The sequence below is a fragment of the Thermobia domestica genome, chromosome 8 (genome assembly GCF_964235325.1).
Source record: "Thermobia domestica chromosome 8, izTheDome1.hap1.1, whole genome shotgun sequence".
Taxonomy (NCBI): Eukaryota; Metazoa; Arthropoda; class Insecta; order Zygentoma; family Lepismatidae; genus Thermobia; species Thermobia domestica.
This window is the reverse complement of record NC_137461.1, coordinates 259,404,440-259,423,253: the sequence shown is the minus strand read 5'-3', so window position 1 is coordinate 259,423,253 and position 18,814 is coordinate 259,404,440. Positions and strand designations below refer to the sequence as shown.

Here is an 18,814-nt window from a genome sequence, read left to right as displayed (position 1 = left end):
CATTGAGAAATATAAACTTTGTTAAAAGTGCGTGCAGTCTACATTTTCTCATTTGAATGTACTCGGCATATTCTGATTAGATGTGTTGATGTTTTCAACCATTTCATCTCTTAATTGCTAGGTCTTGAGTCATAATATTGTTATAAATCTAGAGTTGATTCACAGTTGGTGGTCCGGGACGTCCTTATCCCCTTCCCCTGGAGCCGTCTTTTCCAACTTCAGCTAAGACGTTATCGGCTTTCATTGTATAAATTTTGTTGACATTTCGAATGTATTGAACTGAAAAGAGACATTTTACACTATATTTACTTTTATTACCATTTAAGAACACGAAATACAATGACAAAGTCTTTCTTCTAATGTAGTAACATCATGAGAAATATGATATTTTAAGTTTGAATGTGTCGTTTTGTTCGTATATTCTGTTAGTGTTGCCAGACACTCGAGAATTCTTCTATTGAATATAGTTTTAATGAAGGATAAAAATAGACTGATTGTGTTCTAGTACTAAGTAGAGGTGCAAGCGCTCGAAAATAAGGGTTTTTACTGGGCGAAAAAGAATAGAAAAGAAAAATGGCAAATCGGTAAACACTGGTTTTCCTACTACCATCAATCTGTCTAGTGACAGGGCCGACTCTACCATATGTGCAACACGTGCATTTGCAACTGTCGGCATATTTCGAGGGGCGCCAAAATCTGTTATAACTATATTATTTAAAATAAGTATTTCTTCCTTGTTGGAAACAGATTTCATGATGATGGTAGTTATATTTACTCAGCTGACCTATTAGGAATACTACATTCATAAATCATGTTTACGACTCATTAGTTTAAGGTCATATGGACAGTGCTAAAGGAAATGGTCAAACAAATCCCAGTATGAATTGCTTGTTGCCCAATACACTAAACTCAATTCTTGAACAGTAGCGAACACCTGTTCCATTTAGTTACTTATCACAGTTTTTACATGAAAACTAGTCTTCTCTTTGTCACAGACAATTTCCTTATCATTGAAGATGGAAACGTATTAAAAAAAAAAACAGATATAGTAGGCAAATCAAGGATCAAAGACAAAGGAGCAAGTTGCACTGGAATTGCAAACTGATACATTGAGATTGAAGCGAAATATTGAATTCTATAAAAAGGATTAGCATCTTTCCTCCGCAAGAGCGTTAGCTTTATCTTTCACTAACGTAATAGATTATTTAAAGAAATAAACAGATACAACGAGATTATATTTGATGTGTTTAAGCCTTTCTGAGTGCGAGTGCACTTTCCCTCCCCCTGGTTGTTCATGATAGGAAAGCACACTTAAAATCGTGGCTTTTAAGATTTGTTCTTTCTGGAGAAGAGGGGCGGCAAATTGCCTATGGCGTTGTATATAGAAGTTAATTGAATAACGTCCAACGAGATTTTTTTTTTAATGTTAGTAATAACTGTTCTCAGAATGTGATAGATTCCGTGAAATAAAACTAGCAAGCACAATATATGTATAACCAAAACTTTAGTTACTATCATCTATCTATAGTAAGTATATGCAGATTTATCTATTAATAATTATATTTAGACTGTTAAAATTCTAACTTTATTGAAGCTCTTAGTATTCGAGGGAGAGAGAAAGTTAAGAATACTATACTCAAGTTTCCTATTTCAAAACTATAATAAGAATTCGTACACTCACACGTACTATAAGCCACATGTTTTCATTGTAAGCTTATTATAAACACGTGTTTTCACAATTCGTAAGTAAATAATGACAGACGACAGAACTACTCCGAGCGAAATAACTCAAGTGGTAGAGCGTTGCCTTGGCATTCGGGAGGTCGCAGGTTCGATAAACCGCTGTCGACCATCCTGATTGGGGTTTTCCAGGGTTTGCCCCAATTCTACCAGGCAATGCCGAAATGGTACACCTTGTCTCAAAAAGGTTGAGCGCATTCTTTATTGCTGTTTCGAGGCAAAAATTTTCTAAGTCCAACTTCGGGTATCTTCGGGAAAAAGTAAACCAGGTTCGAACCTCGAAGCCAACCTTTGCAATCGGGAAAAATCTTGCAGATGTGTTTTTCTTCTTTTAAATAGAATAAGACTTGTTACCAATTATATATAAAAAAGCAACATCGATTGAAATACTTAATGATACAATATTTCGAAACTGTATTAATGCCAGCACATGCTTGTTTGTCATTTTGCTCTCCATACTTAATGGAATATTTAGATACGTAAACGAATCTTTCCATATGTAAAAGAATGGTGAAAGTTAAGACATAGAACATTATTCTCTCCTGAGTACTAAAATAAAAGTCAAAGTAGAACAAAAACAGTGTTTGCAGTGGATATGAATGTAATTATTATCTTAAATTTCGTTATATATCGCTAGAAGTATTATTCGAGGAGTGCTTGTGTTAGTTCAGTGGTACGCCGTTGGATTTCAAACCGTAAGGTCGAGGGTTCGATTCCCATCTGAGTCAATATTTTTTATGAAATTCTATTTTCCGCAATGCATGAAAAATTAAATAAAATAATAACATTAAAATATGTCAGTTGTATATATATAACATATAATCATTGCAGAACATAGTGATTATTATGTTTAAAATATAACAGGTGTTCACAGTACGTTGGTATTCTACGATATATGTGAATGTTAAATACAAATTAAGAAAATAATATCATCGCAATAAATAAATTATCTAGTGTATTTATTTGCAGCTATTTGTCATATAGGGGTTACTTCTGAACATTCGTATTACAGCATGTCATTGATATTCTTGAAAAATTATCCTAAGCATAAAAAGAGGGTATAAACAGAGAATCCAAAGTCGGAACGCTCGCAAGAAATTCATGAACCCCAAAGGTCACGTGAGCAGACTGGAATTGTCCTTATGAAGCATGCCACAGCAAAAGGTCTTTACATAGATTTTCAATTCAATACCTGATATATGCTTTTGCAATGTGGAAGTGGTGATGCCTTTGGTCGCTCTCTCTCACTTTCTCGCTCGCTCACTCTGTATTTATATATATGAAAGTGGATGTATGTGTGTGTTTCGACATAATTCTGATATGTCTAGACCAATTTTAACCATATTTCTTACAATCTGGAAAAGAGTACTGTCGGGATATATATCAAAAATGAGCTCCCTCGTGGCTAAGCGGTTAGCGTATGCGCCTTTGGTGTGGGAGATCCGGGTTCAATTCCCGGCGGGAGCTCATGTGGTTCGGATTCCACGTTAATCAGTAGGTCCACGTCTCATATAGCCTCGCTGCTGAACGGGACGCTAAACTAAAATCACCTCACCATATATCAAAAATGCTAGAAAAGGATCGATATTAGTATCGAATCCATAGTTTCGTGGTCGCTTAGGTAAACAGTTCTACTTTCAATTCAAGTCCAATTAAGCTCCCATTAGCACCCAGGGCGGTTACGTAGCGACAAAAAATATCGAAATCAACGAATATTAGAGTCGAAGCGTAAGTTTTCAGTGCCGCATTTCCCATTAGTTCAACTAGGCCCGTGCCTAGAGGGCAACATATTTGAAGAGCGCAAAGTTTAAAATTTTATTTTTTTTTTCGTATGAAAAAGTTTAAAAAATCGAGAGCAAATATACTATTTCATGAGCAGTCCTCTTTTACTATTCTAATATATTTAAGGATGGCGTAAGAAATCTGAAAATAATTCAGAACATGTTTCCCATTTATTTTTTGTTACGTAATTGTAGCTGTAGCATCTAGTGAATGGTATTTAACTGCAATAAATTCACTAATTAAGCATATTCGAATTAAGTTTTATTTGTAAGTTAGGGATCAAGGGACGGAGAAATGTGTAGTTATTGGGGGCGCCGAGAGCAAAAGTGCGTAGGGACGCCGAGCTTCTAAATGCAGCACTGTTCGCTAAATTAATTGGTAGAAATTGTAATGCCATTTAAGATTAAATTTAGTCCTAGCAGTGGCAGTATCCGTTTGCTGTCCTAGGGGAAATGAAAGGGACTGACATCAAAATTATAAAAAAAGACCTACATTAGTGTCGAATCTATAATTTTGGGGTTTCTTAGGTAAAGATTGGAACTTCAGATGCCATGTAAGTTAAGCCCTCATTAACACAATGAAGGAATTTGTGAAATTTGTGACATGTAGAAATAATTGAAAATAACCAATGTTAGTATACAACCCATATCTTTCGTGCTCGCCAAGTTCATTGGGAGCAGTTCTGATGACCTTTAAGTTTAAGTTCAACTTCCAGTAAGAGTAAGATCCCCCAGTACATCTAATAAGGAAAGCGTAGTTCTGGAATGTCTGGGACAATCTTTACCAAACTTGGGGGACATATTACTTTCAATCTAAGAAGAAAATATTGTAATAGTATGAAGTTATGGAAGTTGGGAGGTGTGACATGTAAAAATAATGTAAAACGACTGATCTTAGTGTTTTATCCATAATTTTCTCGGTCGTTGAGATGGATAGTGATGCTTCCAATGGAGGTTACATCCAAATTCATCCCCATCTTCACAGGATGATGGCCTGGGAGAGCTAAAAATAAAATCTCAAAAATTACTTAAATATTTGTCGAATTCATAGTTTTCGGGATGAGAAAGCGTTTCTAATAACTTTGGAAGGTAATTTGTACCCACGTCAAGATGGGCTTTTTAATCATATCAATTTCTCACCTTAAGAAGAAATTACCATTACAATTATGATATTAAGCCAACATTCGCAATCGATGAAAAAAATTATGTGGATGAATGTTTTGTCTTTTAAATGAAACAAGACATGTTAAAATCAAAGATGGAGTGGGTCAGTGGGTCGGTTGGTAAGTGGGTGAAATGGGTCAAGATTTGTGAGTGGATCAGTGGATCGTGGGTCAAAAGGACGTGACCTACTTCGAAACACCACTCACCGTGACTCACACTGGCCCACCCGGTGGCCACCCTTTTAGTCCAAAGATATTTCGTCCAGAGACATTTAATCCAAAGACATTTGGTCCAAAGGACAATTCGTCCAAATGACATTTCGTCCAAAATACAATTGGTCCAAAGGACATTTCGTCCAAAGGAGAATTGGTCCAAAGGACATTTCGTCCAGGGATGTTTAGTTCAAAGCACATTTCGTCCAAAGAACATTTGGTCCGGTAACGCTTGGGGGTCAAGGGTTTGTTTCTATTAGAAGAGTAAAAGTGATTCATATAACATTGTGATTCAGTAGCTTCTTATTTCTAAAGGAAATTTGAAATAGAGATTTATTCCGCAATTTTCATTTTGATAGAACAAATAATGCTGAGATATTCAGAAAAACGTAAACGCCTGAAAACAACATGGCCGAACAACAGGAGTGAGGGAAAGGTTGTAGTGTGAAGTATGTTGCTGTAATAACTGCTTACATGACATCTAAAATTTTCATGTTGTGAATGAAATAGTTCTAAAATAAGTACCGGTAACTAAAATTAATGGAGTTTAAATTTGAGTAAGTTAAATATTAGGTATTCAAACCCTTTTGTTAGAAAAGTGAAAAATTATGTGTCAAGTATCTTTGAAGAAATACTGAGAATAGAAAAATACACATGTGTAAAATATATTCTTAGTGTCCAAAGATAATACTCTTAAACAGTCATATTCTTGGCTGCAACATTGTGAAAAGTGATTGACAAATATAAGATGAAAGTTGGAACATTTCGTGTAGAATATACGTATCTTTTCAGGTTAACCACAAGTCTGGTTTCTATTCGTAGACTATTGATAGTGTGTAACTTCGGCAGACGTTTCTACATAATTAGTGAGTTGTATGACAAACCAGAATTGTTAACTTGTCTTGTATTTTTATTTCAGTGTTACTCCTTATGCAAATATAGTATATACTTTTGCTTTCATATTAATTTTCTCGGTACAGCACAGTACATTTAAGATATCCATTGCAAAGTCTCAAACCAAATAGAAGATCCACATGACCATGCGGAGGCAATGTTGTCCGCAAATGAAGAGGGAGTCTGCTCTTCAAAGGGTTGTTTATCATTTTGGGAGGTGAATTCCTTAACCAACGAAGCTACAACTGTATTTCTGCGAAGCTAAAACTGTATTTTTGTAAAATTATTAATGAAAGCAAAGAAAGGTGGCCATTTAGTTTTCAGGCGTTTAAGTTGTTTTTTTTTTTTTTTTTTTTTTTTGAATATCTCAACATATATTTGTTTTATCGAAAAGAAAATTGCGGAATAAATCTCTATTTCAAAATTTCCTTTAGAAATAAGAAGCTACACAAGTAACACTTCCCAAGTGTAACACTCCAATTTTGATAAAAATTTGGCAGGCAGATACTACACATAAAATAAGTAAATACGTGTTTTTTTTTATTTTCTGTGGAAAAACGGTTTTAGGGGGCAAAAGCCCCCACCCAAAATTTTGAAAGTTGTCGCCCGAAAGGCAAGAAGAAGTGGACCGAAATGAATGAAATCGTGCACAAATATTGTAGACGAAAAATGTGCGAATATGGGTTTCGTGTTTTTCTAGAAAGAATGGTTGGGTGGGGCGCGGACCCATTCAAACCTTTGCTCATGAAATATCAAAAGTGCTAGTAACAGTATGTCAGAAGTGCCTAAATTTACATGAAGAATTGCAACGAAACTTTGTGTATGGACAATATGCAAAAAAATAAATGAACACGTTTTTTTAATTTTCTGCGAAAAAAGGGTTATAGGGTGCAAAAACTCCCACCCAAAGTTTTGAAAGTTGAAGTCCGAAAGCCAAGAAGAAGTGGACCGAAGTGAATGAAATTGTACGTAGATATTGGATACGCAAAATAAGGCCTTTCGTGTTTCACAAGTGTCTCCATCTGATTTCTTCAAATTTGGCAGATCAACAATAAGCACAAACAGTATAGTGTATTTTATAGCATTTCAGGAGGCACCTTTAACCCTTACAATGTTTTTCCGCATAAACAAAAACACGTGTCGATTAATTTCCTGTTTGCTGTTGATGTGCCAAATTTGAAGCAAAACGGATAGGGATACTTCAGAAACACGAAAGACCTTATTTTACATAGGGTCTCTAAAATGTCTACCCACAATTTCATTTGCTTTGGTCCACTACTTCCTGAGCTATTACGGTAATATTTACTTTTTTTCGGAGAAGGCCTATAGGCCCCAACACTGTTTTTCCGCACAAATTAAAACACGTTTCGTTTATTGTTTTGCGAATTGTCCCTATACGAGGTTTCGTTGCAATTCTCCATACTCTTTAAGAACCTCTGACGTATAATTATTTGCACTTTTGACATTTCGTAATCAACAGTTTAAAAGGTCCGTGATATACGCAACCGTTCTTTTTAAACGAAAATACGAAACCCAATTACCTTAATTTACGTCTACAATATCTGTTCACAGTTCCATTCAATTCTGTACACTTCTTCTTCCTTTTAGGCCTCAAATTTCAAAATTTTTGGTGGGGGATTTTATCCCTTAAAACCGTTTTTCCTCAGAAAATAAACTCGCATTCGTTTATTTTTTGCGTATTGTTCCTACACAATATGTCGTTCCAATTCTTCATGTCCTTTAAGCACTTCTGACATACTGTTATTCGCACTTTTGATGTTTCACGATCAAAGTTTTGTAGGGGTCTGTGTCCCACCCAAACCTTTTTTCTTTTTTTCAGGAAAATACGAAACCAGTATTACCTCATTTTATGTCTACAATATCTCTGCACAATTTAATTCACTTTGGTTCATTTCTTGTGACCTTTCGGGCCTCAAGTTTCAAACTTTTGGATGGGGGCTTTTGCCCCCTCAAACCGTTCTTTCGCAGAAAATAAAAAAAACGTATTTATTTATTTTTTGCGTATTGTCCCTACTCAAAGTTTCGTTGCAATTCTTCCTGTTCTTTACACACATCTGACATACTGTTATTAGTACTTTTGATATTTCGTGATCAAAGGTTTGGAGGGGTCTGTGCCCCATGTAACCATTTTTTTCCAGGAAAATACGAAACACGTATTCCCTCATTTTACGTCTGCAATATCTGTGCACAATTTCGTTCACTTCGGTCCACCTCTTCTTGCCTTTCGGGCGTCAACTTTCAGAATTTTGAATAGGGGCTTTTGCCCTCCCCCTAAAACTCCACAACTTTTCCGCAGAAAAACACGTATTCGTTTATTTTGTGTGTAGTATCTACCTGCCTATTTTTTTCAAAATCGGAGTGTTACACTTGGGAGGTATTACTTGTGAGTCATAATCTTATATGCATCACTTTTACTCTTCTAATAGAAGCAAACACTTGACCCCCAAGCGTTACCGGACCAAATGTTCTTTGGACGAAATGTGCTTTGAACTAAACATCCCTGGACGAAATGTTCCTTGGACCAATTGTCTTTTGGACGAAATGCCCTTTGGACCAAATATCTTTTGGACCAATTGTGTTTTGTACGAAATGTTCTTTAGACCAATTGTCTTTTGCACCAATTGTGTTTTGGACGAAATGTCCCTGGACCAAATGTGTTTGGGCTAAATGTCTCTGGACGAAAATCCTTTGGACGAAATATCTTTGGACGAAACGACCCCCAACTACCCACCGTCCCATTCTGTTCTGCGCATTGTAGACAGCATCTTCTGAACACTGGTGAGCTTGTCTACGTTTTACTTTCAATATCTCCATTTTTCTTCTTCTGAATCTCCATTTCTAATGAAAAAAGCTCAGGCATTTTTGGATTTTGATATTTGCAATTGTAAGAGTGGCAATAGCAATAGGAGTTCAATTTTGAGATACAGCTTGTAAGCTTTTAGAGGAGCTAACTGCTGAAAAAAAAAATTTGAATCACCTATAATATATGAATTATTATACCTAGTATAAAAAACTGAAAGTAACTATGTCTGCGTGATTATCACGGTCAAATTGCAAAGTCAAATGAAATGACATTTGGTATATAATCAGGCCCCAAAGTGGCTCAGTGGTAGAGGGTTCACCTCCGGTGCTTGGGTTCCCTGGTTCGATACTAGCTCGCGCCGTGTGGACTTTGTGGTGGACAAACACCGTGCTGGTGTGTTTTCTCGGGGTTCTTCCGTTTCCTCCACTTTCTTCAATTATCTTTTCACTCATCTCTCATCATCACCGTCTCCTTTAGCCTAACCGGTATAAACGTGGGACGAAAACTTAAAGATTTCAATTCATTTTCATTTCAAATCTTTTTTTAAATATTCTTTTCTTCGAGATTTCTTCATAGTTTGTTACTAAAATACTTACTAAAATATCCTAATTTTAAAGTCTTAACAAACTAATATATGTTGCTAGTAAAATCGTTTAAATTGATCAAGCCCCTGGTGTGATAACAACAATATTTCATGTCAAACTCCCCCCCCCCTCCCCTTCATTACGAAATCCTGACTAAACGAACCAATATATGTTACCAGTAAAATAGTTTAGAATAATCGAACTCTGGTGTGATAACCCACTGTACTTCATGTCTCGGACCCCCCTATTACGAAATCCTGGCTACGTGCCTGCCGCCATAACAATGGGTTTTGAATCAATTGAATTCATTTTGAGTTTAACGTCCCGTCAGCAGTGAGGTTATATGAGACGTAGACCTACTAATTAACGCGAACTACATGAGCTCTCGCTGGGGGCCGAATCTGGGTCTCCCACACCGAAAGCGTGTACGCTATACGCTTAACCACAAAGGAGCTTTACGATGAGAGTTAAATTTGGACTTTAACGCTTTCGGAGTTGTAATTATTAATTTCTGCAACAACGAGAACTATGGATTCGACACTAATATCGATCGCTTTTACTTTATATATATTGGCGGAGAGAAAGGGACCACATCCTTATACAAAAGCCTTGCAGATTATTGAACTGAAATCCTTTGGAAAGAAATCCTATTCTGCCTTCTTTCTCGAGTATAAATATGTCTCTTAGACATGACTTCGTGTTCGTAAATTTCCTGTTTACATAGTTTTGGGGATCGGGAGTTTTGTGTCTGTAACGAAGATTGGAGTTTGTATAATAATTTCTGTTTATACCCGAATAGTCTCTTTACCTTTCAGAAAGCGTAAATCACTTGCTGTAATGAGAAAATTCTGAAGTAACTTCCGATGACAAATAGCTCCAAATAAATACACTAGATAATTTATTCATTGCGATGATATTATTTTCTTAATTTGTATTTAACATTCACATATATCATAGAATACCAACGTACTGTGAACACCTGTTATATTTTAAACATAATAATCACTTTGTTCTGCAATGATTGTATGTTATATATATACAATTGACGTATTTTAATGTAATTATTTTATTTAATTTTTCATGCATTGCGGAAAATAGAATTTCATAAAAAAACATTGTCTCAGATGGGAATCGAACCCTCGACCTAACGATTTGAAATCCAACGGCGTACCACTTTTTTTTTTTTTAACATCTTTATTTCCCAAGGTCACTTACATACCTGAAAGAAATTGGTCGTTTAGACATAAGACATAGACGGTAAATACAAGTAGAAAGTTGAAATATATACAGTGCTATAAGAACAATACAAATCACATCATATTACATTTTTTTTTGTGCTTATCAAGGTAGACAAGAACTTGTAAAATATTGACAGTAGTATAAGAAATTTAGAGGTACTACAAATATGATCTTACAGATATTACACTAGTCGTATCATGTTAAAATGAGGCAGTCAAAAAGTTTGCGAAATTCTTGTGGAAAGGTACCATACCAAAAGTTTTCCATCTGGTGCGTTTTAAGAATTCATGATAATCCGTGACACTTATGTGACTGCGACTGGAATCAACATAGTATAAGGTGTGTCCTATTAGCCAAGTAACAGCATTATTGCGGGTTGGAGGGTACCAATGGTAATCAGGTAAGGTAATAATATCAGGTGTAAAATGGTGGGGAGATGTCCGACATACGATAGCAAGGAGAGCACATAGTTTTAACCACACAGACATTACTAGCTGGCAAGAGGTGTATCTGTGGATAATGGTGTCGGGGTGTCCACAATGGGAACACGCATTATGTGGTAGGCGATGAATGTCGAACAAACGTTGATTAGTAGCATGAATATCATGCACAACACTATACCATAAACTACGTACACAAGTCGGAAGAAACTTTCTATGAATATTAAACCATATGCGATTCCAGTTACAACTATTATTGTTCTGCTGTACTCGTATCATAGTTGGAGTAAAGGTCATTTTTAAAAAATACAGATAAAAATCACGAGAACAGATTTCTCTTATCTCATCATGTTTAGACAGATAACTCCAGGCTAGGACGAATTTATATACATATAAGGGTGCGTGTTGAAGGAAAGGAACATTGGGTGGATTTGGAGCAGGTAAGGTGGGCGTCCAACATTGTAGCCATTGTTGTGTATGACTATGGTCCAAATGATACAATTTATAGCTACGTAATAAAAATAATATTTTACACTTGAGTCGTACATTGATTAAAGCAAGGCCACCATTGTCTACTGGTAACACCATTACTACCTGTGGAACTCGGAAGAAAAAGCCGCACCAAATAAACCAGCCAATGAGCGATTGCACTTTTTTGGCACAGATGTCCGGAAGTGGCCATACCTGTGCTGTATACCATAATTGAGAACATATATAAGTATTCACATACCAGACTCTCTGGATTAAATTCAGCTGTCTATGACGATTTTGGAGAACAACTGTCCTGATTTTATTGATTATTGGCGTCCAGACTGTCTCAGAGTCTGGATCAAGATTACTCGTAAAATTAACACCTAAAATTTTTAATTTCGTCACAATTTCTGAATGACAGATAGTTAACCCTTTATTGACCGTTGCCCAATTATTAAAGGTTAAACTCTTCGTTTTATTGACATTAATACTTGCTCCACTAGCATTACAATAACTATTTAAGCACTGGTGCACATAGTTTACCTGAGCAACAGTGGTACAACTGATTGAGACATCATCAGCGAAAGCAAAACAAACAATATTTTGAAAATCATGTAAATGTGAGACTGGAAAACAGGACAAATTTTGCAATAAAGGTTCAAGAACTAAGCCAAATAACAACATTGACAATGGACATCCTTGGCGGATACCTCGCTTGATAGATATGGGTGAGCTAAAGTAACCATTGATGTGAAGCTGGGATTTTGCATTGTGATATAAATTTTTAATATTAGCAATAAAACGTGAATCAAAACCAAATGCTTGTAGTACAGCATAAAGATAGTTATGCTCGACAAAATCAAAAGCGTGTTTGAAATCTATAGAAGTGACACAGGCAGGGAGCTGTTGCACTTGAAAATATCCCATGATGTCTCGTAGGCTACACAGGGCATAGTAAATATTACGTTCTTTTGATAGCGCTGCCTGCTTACCACTTAAAAGTTTCTCGAGAACTTGTTCCATGCGTACTTTATATACCTTAGACAATAATTTGACATCAGTATTTAACAGCGTAATGGGTCTAAAATTAGAAATATGAGCTTGGGCTCCTTTTTTCGGAACTAAAATAATGATACCATCATTTTGCATAACATTTCCAGATTGAAACATATCATTAAGTACAGCAGTGAAAGTATCTCCTACCACATCCCAATACTGTTTATAGAAGAGAAAAATGAGTCCATCCTTGCCAGGACTGCTACAATGCTTTGTAGTATTTAACACATTATAAATCTCTTGTTTAGTAATCGGGGCTAACAATTGTGCATTGTCAGCCGCTGTTCACCACTGAGCTAACACAAGCACTCCTCGAATGATACTTCTAGCGATATATAACGATATTTAAGATAATAATTACATTCATATCCACTGCAAACACTGTTTTTGTTCTACTTTGACTTTTATTTTAGTACTCAGGAGAGAATAATGTTCTATGTCTTAACTTTCACCATTCTTTTACATATGGAAAGATTCGTTTACGTATCTAAATATTCCATTAAGTATGGAGAGCAAAATGACAAACAAGCATGTGCTGGCATTAATACAGTTTCGAAATATTGTATCATTAAGTATTTCGATCAATGTTGCTTTTTTATATATAATTGGTAACAAGTCTTATTCTATTTAAAAGAAGAAAAACACATCTGCAAGATTTTTCCCGATTGCAAAGGTTGGCTTCGAGGTTCGAACCTGGTTTACTTTTTCCCGAAGATACCCGAAGTTGGACTTAGAAAATTTTTGCCTCGAAACAGCAATAAAGAATGCGCTCAACCTTTTTGAGACAAGGTGTACCATAAGATCCCCAAAGGAATATATATACACAAAACTTCTATCGCAGTGGGTGTTCTATTGTGTATTTGTCATTGGTTATGAGTAAGAATAATCTGATTTGTGTATTGTGTGCCGTAGCATTGTTTATCAAGGCGACTCGTAGCATTGTTGTTACCTCACCCTACCAACAAAAGAAAGAAATGAAATGTGTATATATGAAAGTGAAATTGTTGAGTTTAGTTAGTTCAGCGTCTCTTTCAGCAGCGAGGCTATATGAGACGTGGACCTACTGATTAACGTGGAATCTAAATCACATGAGCTCTCACTGGGAATCGAGCCGGGGTCTCCCACGCCAAAGGCGCGTACGCTAACCGCTTAGTCACGAGGGAGGACGGTATTAAATTGTATCACTCGGTAACTGGAATTGTCATCAAAATCACAACCACTGAATTCTACCATACAATTGTAAAGTCAATGGGCAGCGTAAAAAGCATGGAGGTCCTTGGTTCGATTCTAGCTTAGTGAGACTAATGATTAAGGCAAGCAAATGATAATGGAAAAATTGCTGGAATGAGAATGTGGGAGGAAATGGGAGTACCTCGAGAAAAACCAGGGACACGATATAATTAAGAAAGGATCTTGGCTATTTTTCTATTTCCTAAATTTGTTTTAATAGCACAATAACAATTAACAATAACTTAATTTTTAAAAGTAGGCTACTTAGTACAAATAAAATGCGATTAAATAAATTGATAGTTAATTTCATATCATCTCACATAATGCGGACATTTTGGTGCCCGACTTATGACGTCATGAAGTTTATATACTTAGATTTCTGGGCTACATGAAAACATGGCCCTTTGTATTGGTTTTATTAAAGTTCCAAACTACTCTATACATAAATCTCAGAATTCTTATAGAGCGGCTTTGTCCGTCCGTCTATTGACAGGTATCAGAGCAAAAACGGTAAAAGATATCGAGATGTAGTTTCTTGGAATCGATTCAGCGTCCGAAGGATAGGTTCCATCTCCTTCGTTACTCTCTATTCAAACCGGAAATGGTTCAAATTAGTCATTTCTGGCTTCAACGTTTATCTAAAAAGAATAGAAACGGTCACAGGTAGTGCGAAGCAGTTTTTTTGGAAAATATTCAGCGTCTCAAGATATACCACATGACTCTCTACAACACTACCAAAACCTGTAGTGGTTTAAATGTACGATTATTTCCGGTTTCAATTCTGATTTCCGTAGAGCAGAAACGGTAAATCTGATCAAGATGCAGTTTTTTGCAATCGATTTAGCTTCCCAAGACAGATTCCATATTTTCCATTAAATCTCTGGTCAAACTGGAAGTGGTTCAAATTATTTATTTCCGGTTTCAATGTTATCGCCATGCAACAAAAACGGTAACAAATATCGAGAAGCTTTTTTATATATACAGGGCCGGATCCAGGATTCTCTGAGGGGGTGCACCAATAACTACCAGTACATTTGAATTAAATTTAGTTTTTTAAAATGCCCTTTAGGCATCTGTGATGTGAATGAGGAATTCCTTGGAAAATGCTAAATGTCTGCTCTCGATGAATTCTTTTCCTTCAACCTTCAGAAAATTGGCTTAAACTATTGACTTTGCAAAACTCACTGCTAGCTTCTCACTTTAGGTACTGTATATTTACATGGAACGAGGGTGCACGTGCACACCCCTAAATCCGGCCCTGTATATATAAACAGCTTCTCAAGACAACATACTATTACTATTCCGAACACTCCACCAAGATCAAAAGTGGTTCAAATTCTATATTTCATTCGGTTTCAATACTGATTTTTATATAACAGAAACGGCAAGAGATATCGAGATGTGATTTCCTGCAATCAAACCAGCGTCCCAAGAATAGGTTCCATTTTCTTCTTTAACGAACTATTCAAACCAAAAGTGGTTCAATTCAAACATTTCCGGTTTCAATGTTTATCGCCGTAGAACGGAAACGGTAACAGATAGCGAGAAGGTGTTTTGGCAAAAGATACAGTATCCCAACGCAACGTACCCTCACTATCCCGAATCGGAAGAGGTAGAAATTTACTACTACTTCCGGTGTCGGTACTGATTTCCATACAGCAAAAACAGTATTTGTACTGATTTCAATCTTTATCGCTTTAGAACACTGGTGACCAATTAAAATGAGCCTCAGGGCCATAGCCGTCTTTACTAGTAAGGTGGAGGGCCGCAACTATTATTATTATTATTATTATTATTATTATTATTATTATTATTATTATTATTATTATTATTATTATTATTATTATTATTATTATTATTATTATTATTATTTGTGACAGGAAGTGGTATATTTCTTGCGCCCTATGGCTTCTAGGCAGAATTCGAGGAAGAAAGGGTCTACTTTTTAAAGCTAGACCAGATGTATTGGTTATTGAAGTAATCATCTCTTTGAGCAACGATATTTTGCCTGTGGTTACATTGGCGACTGCAGTATTGCCGTGGATGCCCGCGCCTTTTTGTTGTACAGAAGCACCAAATGGATGCTTTATTTAGAAAGAAGAGTGGAAACATTAAAAGAATGAATAAATATAAATGAAAATATTATCAGTACTAACAATCGTAAGAGCTTTATGGGCTGCAGAAAATGGTTTGGCGGGCCGCCATTTGGACAGCTCTGCTATTGAACAAAAGCAGTAAAGAAATAGCGAGTAATGGTTTCCTGATAAGGATTCAGTGTCCGAGGAACAGATTCTATCTTGCGTTTTATTTACAAGTTTTATAACTGTGCTGAATGGCGTTCCTGCTGTGAAAGTAAACATAAATGGCCCAAAGTTACACTTCCCGTTTTATCCCAGTATAACTTAACAGCAATAGATATTTACGTGAGTAGTACAGTAGTTTAAACACACTTCATCCAACACCCTTCCGCTCTTCAAGTAGCTTCAGTGCCCAGGTCCTTGATTAAAACTCCTTGTGGGAGAGCATTGATGCATGGACACCAATCAATTTGATGAGCCCCTAGATGAATTTCTAAGGCCCCACTGTTTGCAACTCCGTATTCATGTAAATAGCCAACTAACAATTCAAAATTCGCTAAATTCCTGTATTAGCACTGTCCTAAATTATATTCATGTCACCAAACAGTGTTTAGAAAGTTATTAATCCGTATTTTTTTTAAAAAAAAAAATCTGATTTCATTTAATTTAATCTTCAATAAAGTTACGATTAGTTTGTTACTATCAGGTATTTTCAATCTTTAAAAAAATCAAATTGAATGGAGAAACTTCAAAAATATTTTACGAGCCCCCCCCTGACAATTATTGGAATTTCCCCCCTTTATGGGTGTCCCTGCTCGGTGCAAAGTGTATCTATGCTGTCATAATCACTATATCGTGCATTTAAATCTTTACACTAAATGAAAGGTCTTAAAAGCAAGTTTCGTTTATAGTAAGCATTTTGTTAATATTAAACAGCATGTTTTCATAAATGGTCATACTGTGTGTTCAGTATCCTTCAAACTTTAATCGTAGTCAAGAGGTTAAAACTGAAATGTGCTTATATCAATGGTACTTTCTCCATTTCTTGAACTTAAGTTAGTTCATTTCAAGTGAACATTTACGTACAACTAAGAAACATAATGGTATGTCAGACACATTGCTGTGATTTTTAGGCGCGAAGTTATATTTTGTATGTGTATGTTGCTAAACTTCTATTCTAAAACTGTTATTATGGATGAAAAACTCTGAAACTGTAAATTCATGTGTAATTTCGATAACATGAAATTGAAACTCACTTCTGTAAAAAAAAAAAAAAAAAAAAAAAAAAAAAAAGTTTTATATGATTTTTCATAGGCTAAATGCAGGACTTTTGGTGAAAATACTATCATAAATGGGAAGGTCTATTGAGTTTTACTTTTAAAAAAAATCTAAACTCTGCCTTTATTCAAATTAACTGACAACTATTAAAATAAGACGGAATTCGGCGTCTCTATTACTGTTAGCCATTATACAATCAAGGAGTGAACGCTTACTTTAAGGACGTCAAATTTTTAGGTGTATAGATCGTGACTTAATTCATTAAAAGTTAAGTCAGAATTGCCTCCTGTGAGATTCGAACTCACGACCCCTGGTTTACGAGACCAGTGCTCTAACCACTGAGCCAAGGAGGCTATGTAGAGGTCGTATTGTTAATACGTATTAACTATTACACTCCTCGTTACTGTTTCAATTGCAAAATAATGCTACTGTTTAAAACTCTCGATCAATTTCAATTTACCATTTACCAGGGTAAAATCCTGTTTTGAAATGATGGGTTTTAAGATTTGTTTGAATTTACTTCCGTTTTTTTTTTTTTTTTTTTTTTTTTTTTTTTTTTGAGTAAATGATGAGTATACTCCACAGTTTTTGAATCAAATAATTTAATTTTGTCCTTTCCCCGTAATATTCCCTCTTGGAGGGAACATTTCAAGTTTTTGGTCTTTCTTCCTTATTTGTATCACAAGCCCTATATTTGTAAGAAATTTCAAGTTTCTATGTCTACAGAAAGTATCCTATAGCCTTTCAGTCCAGTGATATTTTAGGTTTTGCTCCCTAATTTTCTCCCTTAGAGTGTCCATTTTCCAGTTTTTCGAGTCTTTCCTGTACTTGAATCGTAAATCCTACGGGTGTGCTAAATTTCAAGTTTCTACGTCTACAGGAAGTGCCCTATAATTTTGATGAGCGAGTGTCGAAATTTTAGGTTTTATGGGGATTCCATTATCCCTCTATCTCGTAAACGGTTAAAGTTAAAAAACATTCAAATTCTATAACGGACATGATCTAGTGGAGGTTAATGACGTGGTGAATTTTCGTTCAGTTATCTTAATGGGAAGCAATGTTACGGATGTTTGAAAAAGCCTTGATTTGCTTCGTGTAACATAAACATTACGTGCTCCAGCCAGAAAATTTGGCTGACGCAGTGCCGCGTGCCTTAATCTGTGCACATAATTTGGTGACTATAATAGATAATTCCTTTCTGTGTGAACATCTGATGATCAGTAGCGGCTTTTGCAGAGGGCGCACCGGGCAACGCTCAGGGCTCTGCGCTCCACAGATTATTATTCTTGATTTTTAAAAACAAACACATTTGTAGACAACATATTATGTGTCATATGATACAATTCTAAAGTTTAGAAAATACCAGAGTAGTAAAACCGATTAGTTCCATAAATAACCAGTACGCAACACGTGAATCAAGAAAATAAATATATTGCTTCCGTCTAAATGTTCTGGGTTTAGTGAGTCCCGTTGCTCTTCAATGTACCCTGTAGTATTTCTGAAGATCAGTGCCCATCAACAAAGTGCTCTGTAATATCACTAACACTAATAGCTTCGATGTCTAGCTACAGCATTCAGCTGCCGGGAGAATCTAGTACGGGGCTAAAAAGAAGTATTACCAATGCCAAAATGATTGCAACTTTATGTATAAGCAAATGATTCGTAGAGAGTAAGCCTTCCTGTATTTCCTGGGTAATATCACTGGGAAAATTTTTATGCATTATTTTCTCAATTTTCATAAACTAGATCCTTTTTATGGCTAGTTGAGGCAGTCAGGGTCAGCTGTATATTTTAAAGAGGCTATTAGCCATTGCTCCACTTGT

At 35.8% G+C, this 18,814-nt stretch overlaps 1 non-coding gene across 1 annotated transcript; it reads right to left on the bottom strand.

Moving 5' to 3' along the window:
- Positions 1-17,271: 17,271 nt before the first annotated feature.
- On the bottom strand, positions 17,272-17,344 carry TRNAT-CGU (transfer RNA threonine (anticodon CGU)). The gene has a single exon. It is a non-coding gene; the product is annotated as a tRNA-Thr (tRNA).
- Positions 17,345-18,814: the final 1,470 nt, after the last annotated feature.